This window comes from Chiloscyllium punctatum, chromosome 17 (genome assembly GCF_047496795.1).
Source record: "Chiloscyllium punctatum isolate Juve2018m chromosome 17, sChiPun1.3, whole genome shotgun sequence".
Taxonomy (NCBI): Eukaryota; Metazoa; Chordata; class Chondrichthyes; order Orectolobiformes; family Hemiscylliidae; genus Chiloscyllium; species Chiloscyllium punctatum.
This window is the reverse complement of record NC_092755.1, coordinates 23,194,205-23,212,052: the sequence shown is the minus strand read 5'-3', so window position 1 is coordinate 23,212,052 and position 17,848 is coordinate 23,194,205.

Genomic DNA, 17,848 nt, shown 5'->3' with positions numbered 1-17,848 from the left:
CTGAGTTGTCTGTTGAGCCTTCGAGAATGAGCCACGTGAACCACTGCCATGCAAGTGCTGACGTCGCTCACATTAAGTTGACTTTCTGACAATTGTTAGGCTGTAATTATAAACGAACTTTTATATATGTATGTTTGCAAACACTAGTGGGCATTTATATTGCATTCTGGATATAGTTGAAACCCAACTTGTATTTTCAGGCATATGATAATTTATCATTGAGGAACATAAAACCAATGCGAAACAGTATTGGAAATGATGCCAGTTAATGGATCATGAAAACAGGAGGAAGTCAGAGAGATTTAAGGAGTCTTTTACATCTACAATTTTAATGTTTTCATAACATTTATTTCTTCTGAGAATTTTAATCCATTTTGAGTTAAAATGGTGAGGAATGTCGCACAGTGGTCTTCACAGCTGCATGCAGTACCACGAAACTGTATTTAATTCTAGTGGAGGGTTCATGCTTGACTGTGTGCAGTTTCTTTCTCTCCATATCTGTGTGGGTTTCCCTGGTGTCATCACACAGTCCAAAGATGGTCAGAGTAGGCAGATCGGCCATGCTAAATGTTGAGTTATGGGCAGAGTGTGGTGGGGGTGCTGGGTTTGTTTGGGAAAATCTTCAAAGGGTCAGTGTATATTCGATGGCCCGATTGGCCTCTGTTTGCATTGCAGAGATTTAATGAAATGTATGATGGCATTACGTTGCCTTTTTTCTCCCAAGTATCAGCTTACAAATAATCAACTACTTTTCTCTTGTATTTTATAAAGTGTGAACGTTCATGTCTTTTTTTTAACTCACCGCTATGCTCATTTTATGTTTTGAAAGGACGAATTATAGTTAGACAATTCAAAAATGGAACCACATCCGCATCTTACAGTCACTCTTTATCACAATCATGCTGACTCGGGATTCCGTACACTGAAGGCGAAAGCATGACTTACAAGGCAGGGAACCCCTTGATCTGCATCTGGCAGATTTTGGAATAATTCATCTGAAATGTCCAAACTCACACTTTTGTGAAACCATTGAAATGTGGGAATCCGGGGAAGTTACTTCTTTACCCATCCAAGCAATAAACTCACCATCGCAGTCAAACTGGGGACAGGCCCTTCACTTCTTCTGATTGTGGGCAGGGAGCTCTCTCAGACATTGAAACGTCAAACACAACAGCCAACTCACATCAGAAAATCACCATTCGCTTACTCAATGTGAGGAGAGAGGTTTATTCAGTCACTCCGGCCACTGAGACACCAGAAAGTTTACAAGTAACCACAGCTACATGGTTATGCTTTCTCTTGCTCACCCCAATCAATGCACATTGATCTTTGGATGCATGCAAAGATGTTCTTAAATCATGCTATATTGAAAGTGTTCTTATTCTAGAAATTAAAATTAATTGTGTCTGTGGAGGACTCGGTTTTGGAAAATCGTTGCACATATTCAAGTTCGCTAACCCTAACCCTATATCGTCCATCCTTACCTCCAACAAGTATGAGGGTCGCATAGAGTGACTTTGCGATGAAAAATGAAACAATCTGGCCAGCTATCCTTTTACCGTAGTTGTGGTCCTGCACCATTGCTTAGATTTTCTTTTATATCCGGTCATGCCCTTTCAGTGCTCACTATATGCCATTGAACTGTTTTCATAGTGTCTACAAGATACAATTTGCGGCACGGTGGCACAGTGGTTAGCACTGCTGCCTCACAGCGCCAGAGACCCGGGTTCAATTCCCGCCTCAGGCGACTCTCTGTGTGGAGTTTGCACATTCTCCCCGTTCTGCGTGGGTTTCCTCCGTGTGCTCCGGTCTCCTCCCACACTCCAAAGATGTGCAGGTCAGGTGAATTGGCCATACTAAATTGCCCGTAGTGTTAGGTAAGGGGTAGATGTAGGGGTATGGGTGGGTTGCGCTTCGGCGGGGTGGTGTGGACTTGTTGGGCCGAAGGGCCTGTTTCCACACGGTAAGTAATCTAATCTAATCTAATTTCACTTCATTCTTTCCCTGAGGAGCAGCGGGATCATACTTCACCATGATGTGCAACCTCATGGCACAACGCAAACACTCAAACATTCTCAACAAGCCAGCTACCTCCTGCTCTGGGTCTGTATTCACTTGCCCATCCAATCCGTACAGAAGCCAGCAACATCACACTGGAGAGAAGCTGTTCATCTTGTCAGAGTGTAGAAAGATATTTACTCGGTCATCTATTCATGAAGATGCACAGTTGAAGGATTTGCCGGTTGCACCAAGGAATCAATCAGAATCTTTGCGTCATTTAGACCTAAGTTATTATACGCTGCTGCAGTAAAATCATTGACATTGCGGATTAAATTTTTAATTCAAATTTGCATCTATAGGACTAAATTTTAGAAATGATCCCACGTCATTGTAAACGCAGGCACTCAATAATGTAGAGTGATCATGTGATAGCAAGTTGTGTGAAAAGGGAAGTTGTGAATCATGTGGATGAATTAAACAACAACGGAATCCACTGAGTGATTGTGAAGGTTCGGTTTTGGATGATGTTAACATCGATCTCCAAAGCAGACCATCTGAGACCTGTTTCTTCTGACGCATAAACACCATTAGTGCAATTACCTATTTGGATAAAATTAAAATTAAATCAAATTTGTGTTTTACACTTGGTGAATCAAGTCATTGTGATTACATTTAGGCCGATTCTACTTTTACAGAACTCTCCATTTCCCCAACGTCATCCACCATAAACGCCAACAAGTACGAGGAGATCATGCAGAATCATTGCCAGAAGTATGAGATAACCTAATCAGCTGCTCTACTGCTTCCCTCCCTCATGATATGCCAAGCTGTCTCTGAAACGTTCCTTTTGAACAACACAATCCTACACAATTGTTTATTTTTTTCTGCTGTGTTCTGTCATGCTTCTCTGCGCTCATTTTACCGCATTTAGCGCTTTACATGTAGAGTCAACAGAGTAAGTGCTCAGCTCTTACATTCCATCAACAGAAGCAGAATAATGCTCGAGCACAATCTGAAATGTCATGACCCACTGACAGGGGATTTTGGAAAGATCGTGTCTTTAGGACTGTGGAGATTGCAACAAGGTAAATGTATTCAAGCTTGTACCACAGAAGTCCAACTTGGAGAAATTCTGAAATTTACAGCTAAAAAGAATGCATTTTAACATGTTTGTGTCATACAGATTAAATGCAACGCTGCCATTAATTAAGCACCATATCATTTACTTTCTTGTCAATTTCAAATTGCTGTTTTCACGTTTCCACCAGAGCCTGTTTTCCTTCTATGTTAACTGTTTTCACCATCTGTCCTACACTTTCTGGATTTCTGCACACACTAACCGTTTTGTGAAATGCTGATGCCCTGTGTCACTCGTAATTATTCCCGTTTTATTCCTCAATAGTTTAATTATCGAATCCACATTTACTATTTTTTTAGAAATATCAATTTTGTTGTTATCCATATAGTCTATTGTTCCTGCAAGCATATTTTCTACTGCCAGCCATGTTTTACAATAATCCTTTCCTTTCCTTTTATTTTCCCATTTTACTTTCTGCTCTTATCCATACCCGTTGCCAATCACCGCTGTTGGCACTTAGCCATGCGGAAATAAACCAAACCTGACTTAGGGTTTTCTATTTTCCAGTGTGAAAGTAATATTTGAGCTCCAAGTATTATTTTCGTATTTATCCATTTCTTCAACTGTCCCTGAACCACGCCATTGAGTATCGAAGCTCCAATTCAAGAATTAGAAACAATCCTAATGCGAGATATAATCCGAATTCATGGTTTTATTTGGGCACTCAGACACCATTTCAACACTTTAGCACGGAATACTTGTTCTGGAGAAAGACGTAATCAGTTTTGTTGTCTTAAATATTATAGTGTGCAATGTTAATGGTGGATTATCAAATCGCCTTCTGAACAATTCACGTCCAATCTGCAATAAATTGTGGAATTGGTACTGAAATTCAACAGAAAAGTTTCTTAATCAGTACCTGGGCATTGACACATAAACTTGAAAATTCATTTATCACTGGGTTGGTGACAGTTGAGTGATATGATCACCCATTGACAATAACGTCCGAAATCATAATGCAGACGATTATCTTATGATTATCCAGGGACATTGTTTATGCCCCAGCTTAACTTTCATGGTGTAGTCTGTTCAATAAGTGCAAAGTGACGAAAAGAATAATTATTAACAAAACAAATGGACAGTGAATAATTTTCATTCATAACAAAATGACGGATCATAAGTCTTTGTGAAGATATTTCTTCCGGTCATGCCCAAAAGCATTACCCATTGGGGATATTTGATTAAATCAATTAATCTGGTAGTGTCATTTATAAAGATTGCTTAAGTCTGTGGGTAAATTAGCGACATCCTCATTGCATCCATCAATATCGTGAAACGTCCTCCGATAATAACCATTCACATGGGCACGTCAGAAAATCAGCAAAGTGGCTTCTGTTAAATATGTTGCTTTGTCACCATCATAGTTACGTCGTAGCATCTTAGGTAATGTTACATTTCAGAAGAATGACAGCAGAATTGGTCATCTAGTCAGGCACCTCAAGAATCTTACAGTGTGGAAGCGGAGTATTTGCCTTATCAATTCCACACGACCCACTTTGAAGGATTCGACACAGACCGCCCCTTTATAATCCAAAATTTTCTACAGTTTATGCGCATAATTGACTGTCCGATTATACAATTCAGCATGGAAAATCCACACACTTTTGGATTTGCAGGGGCAGACCAAACACATATAGAGAGAACGTAAAAAATAAACATTTGCAGATGGTTCCTTGTTTTTGACTTTAACAAAGGTCTCTGACACTGTGAGACAGCGGTGGTAACCAGTAAGTTTCCACGTTGGCAGCTTTGCTGCACTGAATAACCAACTAATGTAAGTCGTACGTGCATCGGTGTAATGCTTCTTGGATATTCTAGCTCTGTGAGTAACAAGCAGACAGGATTTTCCGTGTGCATTTTCTTTCTTAAAAACTTCTTTTAACTTTTGGTGCCTGTTGAGATGATTCCATGGTAACTGTTGAGATTTGCTTGATAAGGGTAGCATCTACTTGTGACTACTCATATTTTCTGTGGCAGGAACTGGATCTATGATTCGAAATCCACAATATCAAGGCTATCAACTGGTACTGCTGTCATCAAGATATGGATGTAAAATACCTTTAATAAAGTTAAAAGCTTGCACGAACTAACTGACAGCATCAAATGTTCTTCAAAAAGATACAATGTAACATGTGCTCCGGCTACCGAGGTAGCTATGGCAACTGATTCCCTGGAAACGACAAAAAAACGATTAGAATAGGAACAATATGTTTAAGTTATTCTTCGAAAACACCAAACATCAATCCAATTTGAATTCAGTTTATTGACAATCTTAAAGGCCATTTTCACAATCCGATGCTTTGTGGTTATAAGGCACGGGAAAATTGAAACGTTGCGATAAAAAATGCCAAGCTACCAGCATGTAGGAACACTGCCTGAAAATAGTGCTCTCTCAAGGGTACCTTTATCGATAAGTAAACATAGACTGGGACTACCATAATGTTAAGGTTTTTGATGGAGAGGAATTTGTTAAGTGTGTACAAGACAATTTTCTGTCTCAGTATGTGGATGTACCGACTACAGAAGGTGCAAAACTTAATTGACTCTTTGGAATAAGGCAAGGAAGGCGACTGAGCTGTCAGTTGGGGAGCACTTTGGGGCCAGAGACCACAAATCAATTAGATTTAAAATAATGATGGAAAAGGATAGACCAGGTCTAAACGTTGAAGTTCTAAATTGGAGAAAGAAAAAATTTTGACAGTATTAGGCAAGAACTTTTGAAAACTGATTGGGGCAGAAGTTCACAGGTAAAGAGACGTCTGGAAAATGGGAAGACTTCAGAAATGAGATAACGAGAATGCAGAGAAAGTATATTCCTGTTAGGGTGAAAGAAACGGATGGCAGGTATAGGAGATGCTGGATGACAAAATTAATTGAGGGTTTGATTAACAAAAGGAAGGAAGCATAATTAAGGTATAGACAGGATAGATCGAGTGAATAGTTAGAAGTCTATACAGGAAGTAGGAGTATACTTAAGAGGGAAACCAGGGGGCAAAAAGGGGACAGGCGATAGCTTTGGAAAATAGAATTAACTAGGGAGAGAATAGGCCCCCTCAATGATCGACAAGGCGGACTTTGTGCGGAGCCGCAGAAAATGGGGGAGATAATAAATGACTATTTTGCATCAGTACATACCGTGGAAAAGGATATGGAAGATAGAAGCGATAGTGATATAGGTGGTGACATCTTGCAAAATGTCCATATTACAGAGGAGGAAGTGCTGGATGTCTTGAAACGAGTGAAGTTGGATAAATCCCCGGGACCTGATCAGGTGTGGTCGAGAACTCTGTAGGAAGCAAGAGAAGTGCTTGCTGTCCCTCTTGTTGAGATATTTGGATTATTGATAGTCACAGGTGAGGTGTCGGAAGACTGGAGGCTGCGTATCCTGATGCCAGAGTTTATAAAGGGTTGTAAGTACAAGCCAGGGACCTATAGACCAGTGAGCCTGACTGCGGTGATGGGCAAGCTGCTGGAGGGAATCCTGAGGGACAGGATGTACATGAATTTGGATGTACCTTGTCTATTTATCCTCTCCATGCCCGTCATGATTTTATAAATTTATGTAAGGTCAACCCACAGCATCTGATTCACCAGAGAAAAGAGGCCCAGCCTAATTAGCACCTCCCTGGAGCTCAAACCCTCAACTCTGCCAATTTTCTTATAAATCTTTTCCGAAACCATTCAAGTTTCACAATATCTTTCCAATAGTAAAGAGAACATAATTGCACGCAATATTCCAAAAGTGGCCGAAACAATGTGCTGAATAAGATACGGAAACTGTCAGAAGGTTAGTACGGAGGGAGTGTTTCTTTGCCAGATCGTCAGAAATGAAGAAGCATATTACTGTGAGTGTTTCAGTCCTGTGGCAGTGACTTGTCACAGAGTGAGTGTTATAGAATTGTTAAAGAATTACCTGAGCTTACCACAGCCCAATTCTTCCATTCAGAGGTGTTCTACTCCAAATTTCCCATTCATTATTGCCTTATCCCAATTAACTCATTTACTGTTGTATTGTAACAATCCTCCCATTAGCTGATGTCCTGCTCCAAATTCTCAAATTCAGAAAGCTCGAGCACAATTATTTCATTTAACAATCCCCTGCAACGATCCTCCCTTTCAGTGGTACGCTGCCAGAATTTTAAAGTTTAGATATGAACGAGTTGAATTGAAGAGTGGTTTCGTGCTGTACATCTCCATGACTCTACTTCGGGCTCCCCTGTTTTCCACCAATCCTCACATTCACCAATCCAGCACAAATCCTCCCTCTGGTGAACTGCAAAATTACCCCATTATTTGCTCCGTATTGCACATCTTCCAGGTAATCGTGTACTTCTCACATTTTTTTTAAAGAAATCGTGGATTAACATCTCCACTTGATTACTTGTTTTGCAACATTTCTCTTATTTACTGATTACCTGCTCGTGTTCTCCCAAACCACATGCTCTGCTCCAATCCTCTCCATTACTGGTATCCCAGACAAATTTCCACTTTGTTTGATAACGTGAAAAAGATCCGCGTTAACTGCTGCCCTACACAATTTTCCCATTTATTGATCTCCCATTTGGGTGTGCTCTGCTCTAATTCTCCCATTCAGTATTATCCTGTCCAAATGCTCAGATTTACAGTTACCAGTTCTCTCATTTATTGTTGCAGTACGACATTATGAGCGACTCCCTCAGTTCTTTAACTCTCATAACAAGGCAATACCTCAGTATTGAACATTTGACAATGATGAATTCCCACAGTTCTGAAAGTCATTGCTTCAATATCTCAGATAATGGGAAAAATAGTGCAGTGTAAAATGAAATTGATAAATACAGAGGCATTACGTCGTTGTATTCCAACCCTGCAGTTCTATCAGAGGGTCAGTCCTGATTGCGTGAGTCATTGTCAGACTGTCCGCAATGTGGCAGTGGCCCATTGCCAGGGAATGTTTTCTAAGGGACCGCCACATTTTTAGAAGGTCAGTCCTCACGCATTGCCTCACTGTGAGGGACAGTTGAGAATGTGCATCAAAACTGCATGGTCAGTATTGGGTTTTGCAAGGCCTCGTTAGCAGAGGTTCAAAACGATGATGTGCCTTCTTGTCATACATTCATTCCAAAGCATTCCACATTGTTAGCAGATTATATCAGAAGCGGTACCTCAATGCATTGTGATCAGAACTGTGGGAGAGTAATATGTTTAGAAGGTGAGGGCTGAGGTATTGAAGCTCTTACCCAGACTGTGATATTTGGGAATGCTGTATTATCGGAGGTACAACACATGACACAGTGCCTTATAATAAGGATGTCAAGAATTGAACGAGTTCCACATTAAAAAAAGTTCGTCCTATGGTATGCTGCACTGCCAGAGGATCAGTTCTGTGTAAAGTCCTCATTATCTGATGGGTAGGAATGAGGCCGAGCCTCATTGTCAGAAGGTCCGTTCTGAGGCAGTTTCTTCTTGTAAGGGGTCAAGTTGAGTTTTTGCCACACGTTTCGAAAAGGTGTCTCATTGTCAGACGGTCAGAAATGATGGATACGGTTAATAACTGTGGTCAATATGAACTGCTGTCTCAGTATAACATGGTCAGAATTGGGCGGGTGCAGCACGAATTTAGGATCAGTGGGAGACGGTTAATACTGACCCATGAGTCTCATTTAAATAGGGTCAAAGTGAAGGATTACAACAGTGTCAGAGATTCAGTTCTGAGGCAATACCCTTTATGAGAGTGTCAATGCTGAGGCACTGGACCATTGGAAAGAGGTCCGAACTGAGAGAATGCTACAGAATTAGAGGAGGTCTTGCTGCACCATCAGATCTTCAACACGGAGGTTAGTGCTTCGGAGTCAGATGGTCAGATATGTGAGAGTGCGTTACTGTCAATGGGTAGGTTCTGAGGCAGCGACTAAATGCAGGAGGTTCAGTTGTGAAGGAGGTTCAGTTGTGAAGGAGTATCTCATTTGGTAGAGGTTCAATGCTGTTGCAGTGCCTCAGGTGTTAGAATTGTGGGCGTGATTGGATTGAGGCAGTTGCATAATCGTCAGGCACTCGCTCAGTAGTGAACACCCGAACATGAGGCTCTCCTTTAGTACAGATAAGCTGGCTATAATGTGCTCCCTCAGTGCTGACCCTATCAACAAGGGCACTTGTTACAAAAAGAAACCTCTCCACAGTGAGCGTGAGGTAGAGGAGCAAATACGTAAACAGGTTATGGAAAGATGTTGAGAAAATAGTGTAGTGGTAATGGGAGATTTTGTTCTCCCAACATTGACTGGGAAACACTTAGCGCCAGAATCTGGATGGTTTAGAAATTGTAAGAAGCGTCCTGGAGAGTTTTCTATGGCAGTATGTCAATAGTCCGACGAGGGAAGAAGCCATAGTGGATCTGGGACTACGGAATGAGCCAGGACAGGTTGTAGAATTTGTGGCGTGGGATTACCTTGGGGACAGTGACCACAATTCTGTATCTTTTAGAATACACGTAGATAAAGGAGAGAGTAGTCGTAAGGGAACAGTGCTAAACTTGACCAAGGCCAATTATTTCAATAATTATGCAGGCCCTCGGAAGTGTTTATTGGATGCAGCTATTTTAAGGGAAGTCCACATTTGAGATGTCGGAGGTTTTTAAATATAGATTAAAGATTGTGCTGGATAGGCATGACCCGTTAAAAGCAAAGGGTAGGAAGGACAAGATTCATGAACAGTGGATTACAGGATGAATTTTACGACTAGCCTAGAGGAAAAGGGAAGTATACATCAGGTCTAGACAGCCAAGAACAGAACGGGCCCTGGATGAATATCGGAAGAGTAGCACAAGTCTGAAAAGAGGAATCAAGCGTTATAAAAGCGGTCATGAAATAGTTTTCGAACCAGAATGAAGGAGAATACCAAACCAGGACAATGACGCACAGGCTCAGTGTTGCCTGTCTGTCAATGAAGGACTCCCTAGACTGACGCTCATGCTGCTATACCTGTTTGTTGACCTTGTGATCATGTGTTACTCCCTCAATTCTGATCACATTCTAATGTGGAACTCCCGGAATACTAACTGACAATAATTCACTCCCACAGTTCTACCATCTGGCTGTTCTGCAACACCTCAATACGAACACTCTGATAGAGCTGGAATACCTCAGTGCTGTCTGAGCAATAACCCTCTGATAATAGTGCACTTCCAGAGGTCTAACCTTCTGACTGTGCTGCATCAACTCAGGACTAACCCTCTGACAGAGCTTGAATACCACAATACTACCTGACTATTGACCCACGAAAAGTAATGCACTCCAACAGTTCTGCGCATGCGACAATGCTGCACGACATCAGTACTGACCCTCTGAACGAGCTGCAATACTGGAGTACCGGCCTATTTCTGTCCCCACCCACCATTCTAGCCGCACAAACACCCCGCAAAAGGCAATGGCTCAGTCCAGAGCATATCTTACTATTCCTCCTTCAGAATTGAAACTCCAAAAATGTGGTATAGCTTCAGGTATGACCCACTGACAAAATGTTACTCCATCAGTACTGACCCTCTGACTGATAAGCCTTCTCTCAGTATTGTCACTCTGCCAATGTCACTTTGTTCTTTACTGCCTGCTTAAGAGAGTACCACTGTCTCAGTATTTAACCTTTTAAAGTGTGTCGCTTACTGAATTCTGACGCAATTAAAGTGAAACATCGGCTTAATTTTATCCTCTCATAATGATACTCTCCCTCAGAACAGTAACACTCATTCTCAGGACTGACATTCCAGCAACGACTGCTGCCTCAGAACTGACCCTTCTGACTATGAATCGCTACATTATTTCTGACCCCTATCCAGAAGCACGTGTGCAAACTGAGCGTCTGACAATGACACGATGACTCAAATATGATCCTTTGACTGCGCTGCGATATCTCAGTACTGACCCTCTAATTGAGTAGCACTACCTTAATTCTGGCCCCATTACAATGAGACAATCCCTCTCAACAGACCTCTGACAATGAGATCAGTCTCAGTAATAAATCCCTGACATTTTGGCATTCCATCAGGACATACTGTCTGAGAGAACCACAATAATATTTACCATCTCTATAATTGTGATGCACCCTCTCAGTTGTTAATCCAACATAATCAGACACCGGTTCAGTCAAACCCAGTTATACTATTATATTCAGAACAGACAAAGATAGGCTACCTCAGGACTGCCATTTAACAATTTGGCACTCGGTCACATCTGACCGTATGAAGACGAGCATCCTGTATTCACCCTCTACCAGTAATGCAATCCCTCAGCACTGACTCTGACAAAAAGGAGTCACCTTAGGATTGATCTCTAACATTGCGGCATTTCCTCTGAATTGACCATGTGACGGTGGTGCAAAATCCCAGGACTGATTGTCAAAATTCGTGGTCTTCACCACTTTCTGATGGCCTGACAATGAGAGATTTCCACAAATCTGATTTTCTGAAAATGAGGCTCTCCTCCAGTACGTGCATCAGAGAAGAGGAAGGAACACACATTAAGAGGTTCAGTCTTGAGGGAGTCAGTCATTGTGTGATAATCTGCCATTGATCTACCCGATTAAGAAACAAATTATTATTCGACTCTAGTCTTGAAATTTTCCTCCTCAGTAAGAAACGTCTGATGGAGGCGTAAATTCTTAATAAATGCTGAGAGGCACACTCTTAGAAATGCATCTCCGACATAAAGGCGTTCCACAGTCTTGATGGTCTGATAATGAGTCTCTTATTCTGGACTGTCAGTCCTACTCTACCTCAGGAGGCATGATGTAAACATATTACACCCCTTTAGTTCTGTTCCCCTTACAATGGGACACTGCCTCACTGTTAAATCGCTGACAAAGAGGCACTGCCTCATTTTTGATCCTCTGAAACGGTGGCACTGCTCGACAATTGACCTGCTGACTGTGATGTAGCATTCCAGTACTGACCCTGTACTGGTTTGGCACTCAGTCAATGCTGTCAGCCATAATGTTAGGAAATGCCTCAGTATTGAAGCTCTGCCATTTATGCAGTGCCAATGCTTTAACTCTATATAAAGTGTTGCAGTGCCTGAGTACTGGTGCTCGGACATTGCTTCAATATCTCAATGTTCACCCTCTGAAAATGAGGCCCTCAATCCAGTGTAGACCGCGAATCGAAATACAAAGCTGCTATTCACCACTGACACGTTTGTTCTCTGACAGTGTCATGATTGAGGGGTTGGTGCATTTACGGAGATGGATGGAACGCTCTACTGTCGGAGGGGCAAAATTGAGGAACTGCCAACCTATTCAATCATCACTCCTGAGGGAGAGCTGCACTGTTGGAAATTTAAGAGAGTGCCGCACTGTCAGAGGGACAATCGTGAGATGGTTCAGAAGGGTCAGAGTGTTGCGTTTTCACAGTGTCATCACTGAGGGAGCTCTGCACTGTTGAAGTACTAATTTTAAGGGATTTTCGCCCTGTTTGTGGGTCAATACCATGGGTGTTCAGCTTCTGCCAAAGAACGCTGCCACATGTCGAGCGTTTGACCAAAAGACATTCACTCACTACTGCATGTCTGCAAGTGCTGCATGACCTCAATACTGATCCTAGAAATGTCTAGCACTCTCTCAATTCTGCCCCAGTTGAGACGAGGCAATAGATCAACTTGACCATCTGAGGTAAAGGCCCTCCCTCAGTACTGACCTCTGACAGAACTGAAATACCTTAGTGCTGATCTCTAATCATGAGTCAAATGCTTAATTTGATCCCATTACCACAAGGCATTTCATCAGTGTTGATCATCTGACAAAAGTTCTCTTGCCCTACATCATCGTCTTGTTGACAATAAGGCCTTCCCTCAGTCAAGATCCTCTGACAGTGCTGCAACGTTCATGTAAATTAAGGGTTTGGAACGAAAAACAAATCATGAAAAAAAAAGTTCCTTGTCCTTTGATATGCAGATTGGGTTTAGTTGTTTGTCATGAATTCTAACTGAGATGACAATTAGGCTGAGGGAGTTTGGAAAAGGAAAAAGATTTTCCCTGATTGAACACGGTTTTCTGAAAAATACAGTGACTGATTTAGACGAAAAAGCTCGGCCAGCCCAAAGTTAGTAATTCACGGGTTGTTGAATCACGAAATAGTTATAGGTGGAATTAACCTGGGAGACAAAAGATAAAGCTGAGTCCCCCATCATTCAGAAGGACACGGATTTATCACCGTATTAAAAAATGGGGAAAAGGAAGGGTTATTTTTCTTTTACCAGACAACGTGGATAGGAAACAATGTTCTGTTCATGTGGTATCAGATACAAGGTATTTCAAACAACACTTTCCGCAAAATGCGCAAATAAGAGAGAAGTGGAAACGAGATTGGTCGTGTGATTGTGTGCTCACAAATCTCAGAAATGCAAAACTTCTGAATGGATGGCAACGTCCATTTCACTTCACTAATTGGCATGCACTGGGTTTCACGGTGAATCGGATGAAGCTGGGGTGGTGATTTTGAAACAAATGTGCTAGTGTATGATCAGGAAAAATATGCTGTAGAAGTATTAAACTATCGGTTAACACTGGGTCAGTCAAGATAGAAGGGATGCATCGAGATGCATTGGCTGACCAAATTGACGTTTTAATATAAATTCCATGTTTTTCTGTATTAATATGTGAGATCTGGGCGTCGCTGGCTGGCCAGAATTGATAGATCATCCCTATTGGCCCTTGACAAAGTGTTGTTGAGCTACCTCCTTGAATCTCTGCAGTCCACTTGCCTGTGGTCTGACCGACAACGCTGGTACGGAGAGACTTAAAATATTTCGACCCAACGCCTGTGAAGGAACGGCTGAATATTTCCAAGTCAATGCGGTGAGTGCCTTGGAGGGGAACATTAAGGTTATGGTGCTCCCAAGTACTTTCTGCCTTTGTCCTTCTAAGTGGAAGCGGTCGTGTGTTTAAAATCTGCTCTCGAAAAATCTTTGATGAATTTCTGGAGAGCATGTAGTAGATATAATACACTGCAGCTATTGAGGTTCGGTCATGAAGTGATTGAATGTTTTTAAATGTCCTGCCAATCAAGCGGATTGCTTTTACCTGGATGGTGTCAAGTCTCTTGAGTGTTCTTGCAGCTGCACCCATTCAGGCAAGTCTGGAGTATTCACCACCCCCCTGACTTGTGCTTTGAAGGTGGTGACTAGACTTTGGAGTGTCAGGACCTGAGATAATGGTTGCAGTATCCTTTGTCTCTGACCTGTTCCTGTTGTCATTGTGTTTATGTGGTGAGTTCAGTTGAGTGTCTGTTAAGTACCTTGACAGTGGGGATTGAGTCTTGGTAACACCGTTGAATGTCAAGGGGCAGCGGTAAGAGAATCTCTTATTGGTGATAGTCATTTTCTGGCATTTGCGTGGCGCAAATGTTAATTTACACTTCGCTACCAGAGTCTAGAAATTGTCCCGACCTTGTTGCAGTTGAGCACAGACCGGTTTAATGACTGATGAGTAGCCAATGATGTTGAAAACTGCAATTATTGGCGAACATCCCCTTTTCTGAAATTATGACAGAGGGAAGGTCATTTATGAAGCAGCTGAGGATTGTTGAGCCGCAGACGCCACCCTGAGGATCTCCTGCACAGATCTCCTGACAATGGGATGACTGCCCCTCTACAGCCACTACCATCTTCATTTGTGCCAAGTAGAACTCTAACCCCCGATCCCCATTGACACCGATTTTGCCAGGGCCCCTTAATGCCACAGTTGGTCAAAAGCGGGCTTGATGTCATGGGCTGTAAATCTCACCTCACATCTGGAATTCAGCTCTTTTGTCCATGTTTGAATTCACGCTGTAATGAAATCAGGAGCTGAGTGACGTTAGTGAAACACAAACTAGGCATCACTGAGCAGGTTATTGCTAAACAGATGCTGCTTGATAACACTGTTGATGAACCCTTCCATTTCTGTTCTGATGATCCTGATTTCCATGTTTCCTTTTAGCCTGCCCTACTAGTTGCCCACTAATCACAGTGTTCTGAAAGCATGTCCTTTCAAATGAACCTGTTGACTCTAACCTGGCATCTTTTTTTTTAACTTTGACACTGAAAGAGACACCTACTATAAGACTCTTACAGACTCAGGCACGAATCCACATACTGTCATTAGAGAACTGGCACTAACTGAAAAAGGCACACGTATACAGCCACTGACAGGAATTGTTTTTCTGACACTGATGTGAAAACAGACACTGTCATCAATAGACAGCTTGGCACTGTCCGATACGCTGATACTGATGCGGACACTGACATAAACGTGGAACCTGACACAGCGATAGTGATTCTGATGCGAATAATGACATTGATACGAAGAGACCGAAGGACACTAATAACGACACTAACAATAATTGAGACAACATAACTAATGCAGATGCTGCTTCTGATACATTTCCTGCTTCTAATAGCGGTAATGTCTTCAGTACAGACACTAACATTAATACAGACAGTATCACTAACAGAGACATTGACAGTAACGCTAACAGTGATATGCACAGTAATAGAGATAGTTTTAGTAGTAGAAACTCTGACACTTAAGGAAACTCTGACACAAGATGAAATACTCAATCGTAGAGACACTGATGATAACAGTGACACTATTAGAGATTCGGAGAGAAATATATTTCTGACCCTGTGTCGATACTTTGAATTACAGAGAATTTGTTGTCAGCAGAAACATTGACATTAATAAAGTTTCTGACACGGATGGAGACTCTGATTCTAATTGAGAAATGGACATTAACAGATTCTAGCAATAATAGAGGGACCGAAGGTGATGGAGATTCTGACAGCACTCTCAGGAGAAGTCTAACACGGATAGACACCCAATTAATCAGGCACTAGCACATAATAAATAATCCCTTATTAATACAGGTCCTGACTCTATGGATAGACTGACGTTAATCGAGACGCTGTCCTAATAGATACTTTGATTCCAATGGAGACGTTGATACTAATTGAGACATTGACATGAACAGAATTCTGAAATCAATAGGCTCTCTGAGAGTAATATGGATTCTGACAGCAATGGAGACTCTATCCCTGATAGACACACTGACAATCAATAAAACAATGACACTAAAATACTCCCTTTCTTACAGACACTGACACCAACAGATGTATTAATGTAAGTAGATGCATCGGCACTGGTTGAGTTTCTCAGACTAATTGACACTGGCACTGAGAGAGAACTAAACATCAATTCACTGAGAGTGAGAGAGAATTCTGACACAAATAGAGGTTCTGACTCGATTAGGGATGTTGGCACGTAATGTACAATTTACAATGAATTAATGAAACCGTTGACAAGAAGAAACGCTCTGATGCTACGAGAGTTACTGGATACTTCAAGAGACATTTTAGAATTCATGGAGATGACATTAAATTCTAAGTGAGAGATCTGGGGCAGGATAATAAAAAAATGGGAGAGTTGATACAGTTTCAGAATTTGTACAGCATTGGTAAATGAGAGAATTGATGCAGGGCATCAAAGCCAGTAAAAGAGTGATCGTGATAACCAGCACTGGGACACACGCTGCACTCTAACTTGTCTATGCTTAATTTTAAGAATTCTGGCAGCCCACATCTAAACTGGAGATTTATTGCAATTAACTAATAAATGGAGGAATTAGGCAAGGGCTTATACTAATAGGAGAATTTGGAGTGGAGCACTAAGCAAAGGGAGAATTGTTACAGAGCAACAGTAATTGGGAGATTTGGAGCAGGACAACAATGAGTGGGAGATTCGGAGTAGGACACATGTAAATGGGAGAATTGGGCGAGGGCACCCGTCAATTCTCAGACAATCCGGTTGCACTGACTGTCTAACACGTCACTGATTCATCTCATTGGATTCAAAAAGCTAATCGGAACCAGAGCCGAGAATTGGCAGGGTGCGAATATCAGCAAGTTCCAGCTCGCCAATACAGGCTCAGTAGTGGTCGGAGGAGGCAGAGTATCATCTCCAGTGCTGTTTGGAATCGGCCGATTGGGCCGTATTCAAACAGTCCACATGTACTTTGGGTGAGTACGCTGCCACCAGCACAGACTTTATCAGGAAGTGTGTGGACGATTGCATACTGAGGACGGCAATCCGTGTGTTCCCTGACAGGAAAGCCTGGATGTATCAGGACATCCAGGAACCTGCTGAAAAAAAGGCATGAGCCTTCAGATCAGGATACCGATTCAATATAAGAAATCCAAGTATGATCTTCTCAAAGCCATTAAGACATCCAAGAACCAATACCGATACAAACTAGAGACACAGCCAGACAGCCGACGACTGTGGCAAGGGGTGAATGACATCACAGGTCTAAAAAGAGACAGTGAAATGTCGCAGACATGATACGTCCCTCCCCGATTGTCCAATCGCCTTCCAAGCTCGCTTGTCGGCAGAGTTAACAACTATTCAGACAAGTCCTCATGAAACTCTCCCAACAGTCACCGAATCAGAGATCAGATCATTTTCCCTTCGTGTGAATCCAAGGAAAGCGATGTGAAGTCCCAGGCCGTGCACTCGGACCATGCGCAGATCAACTTTCAGAGATCTTCTGGAACATCTTAAAAGTCTCCCTGCAGCAGACCACTATCCCTACCTGTTTCAACAGGCCAACATCATCACTGCCCCGAAGAAAGCTCATGATACATGCCTCAATGACGACTGTCCAGTGGCCGTAATGTCGCTGGTCATGAACTGGTTCGAAAGGCTGGTCATGTC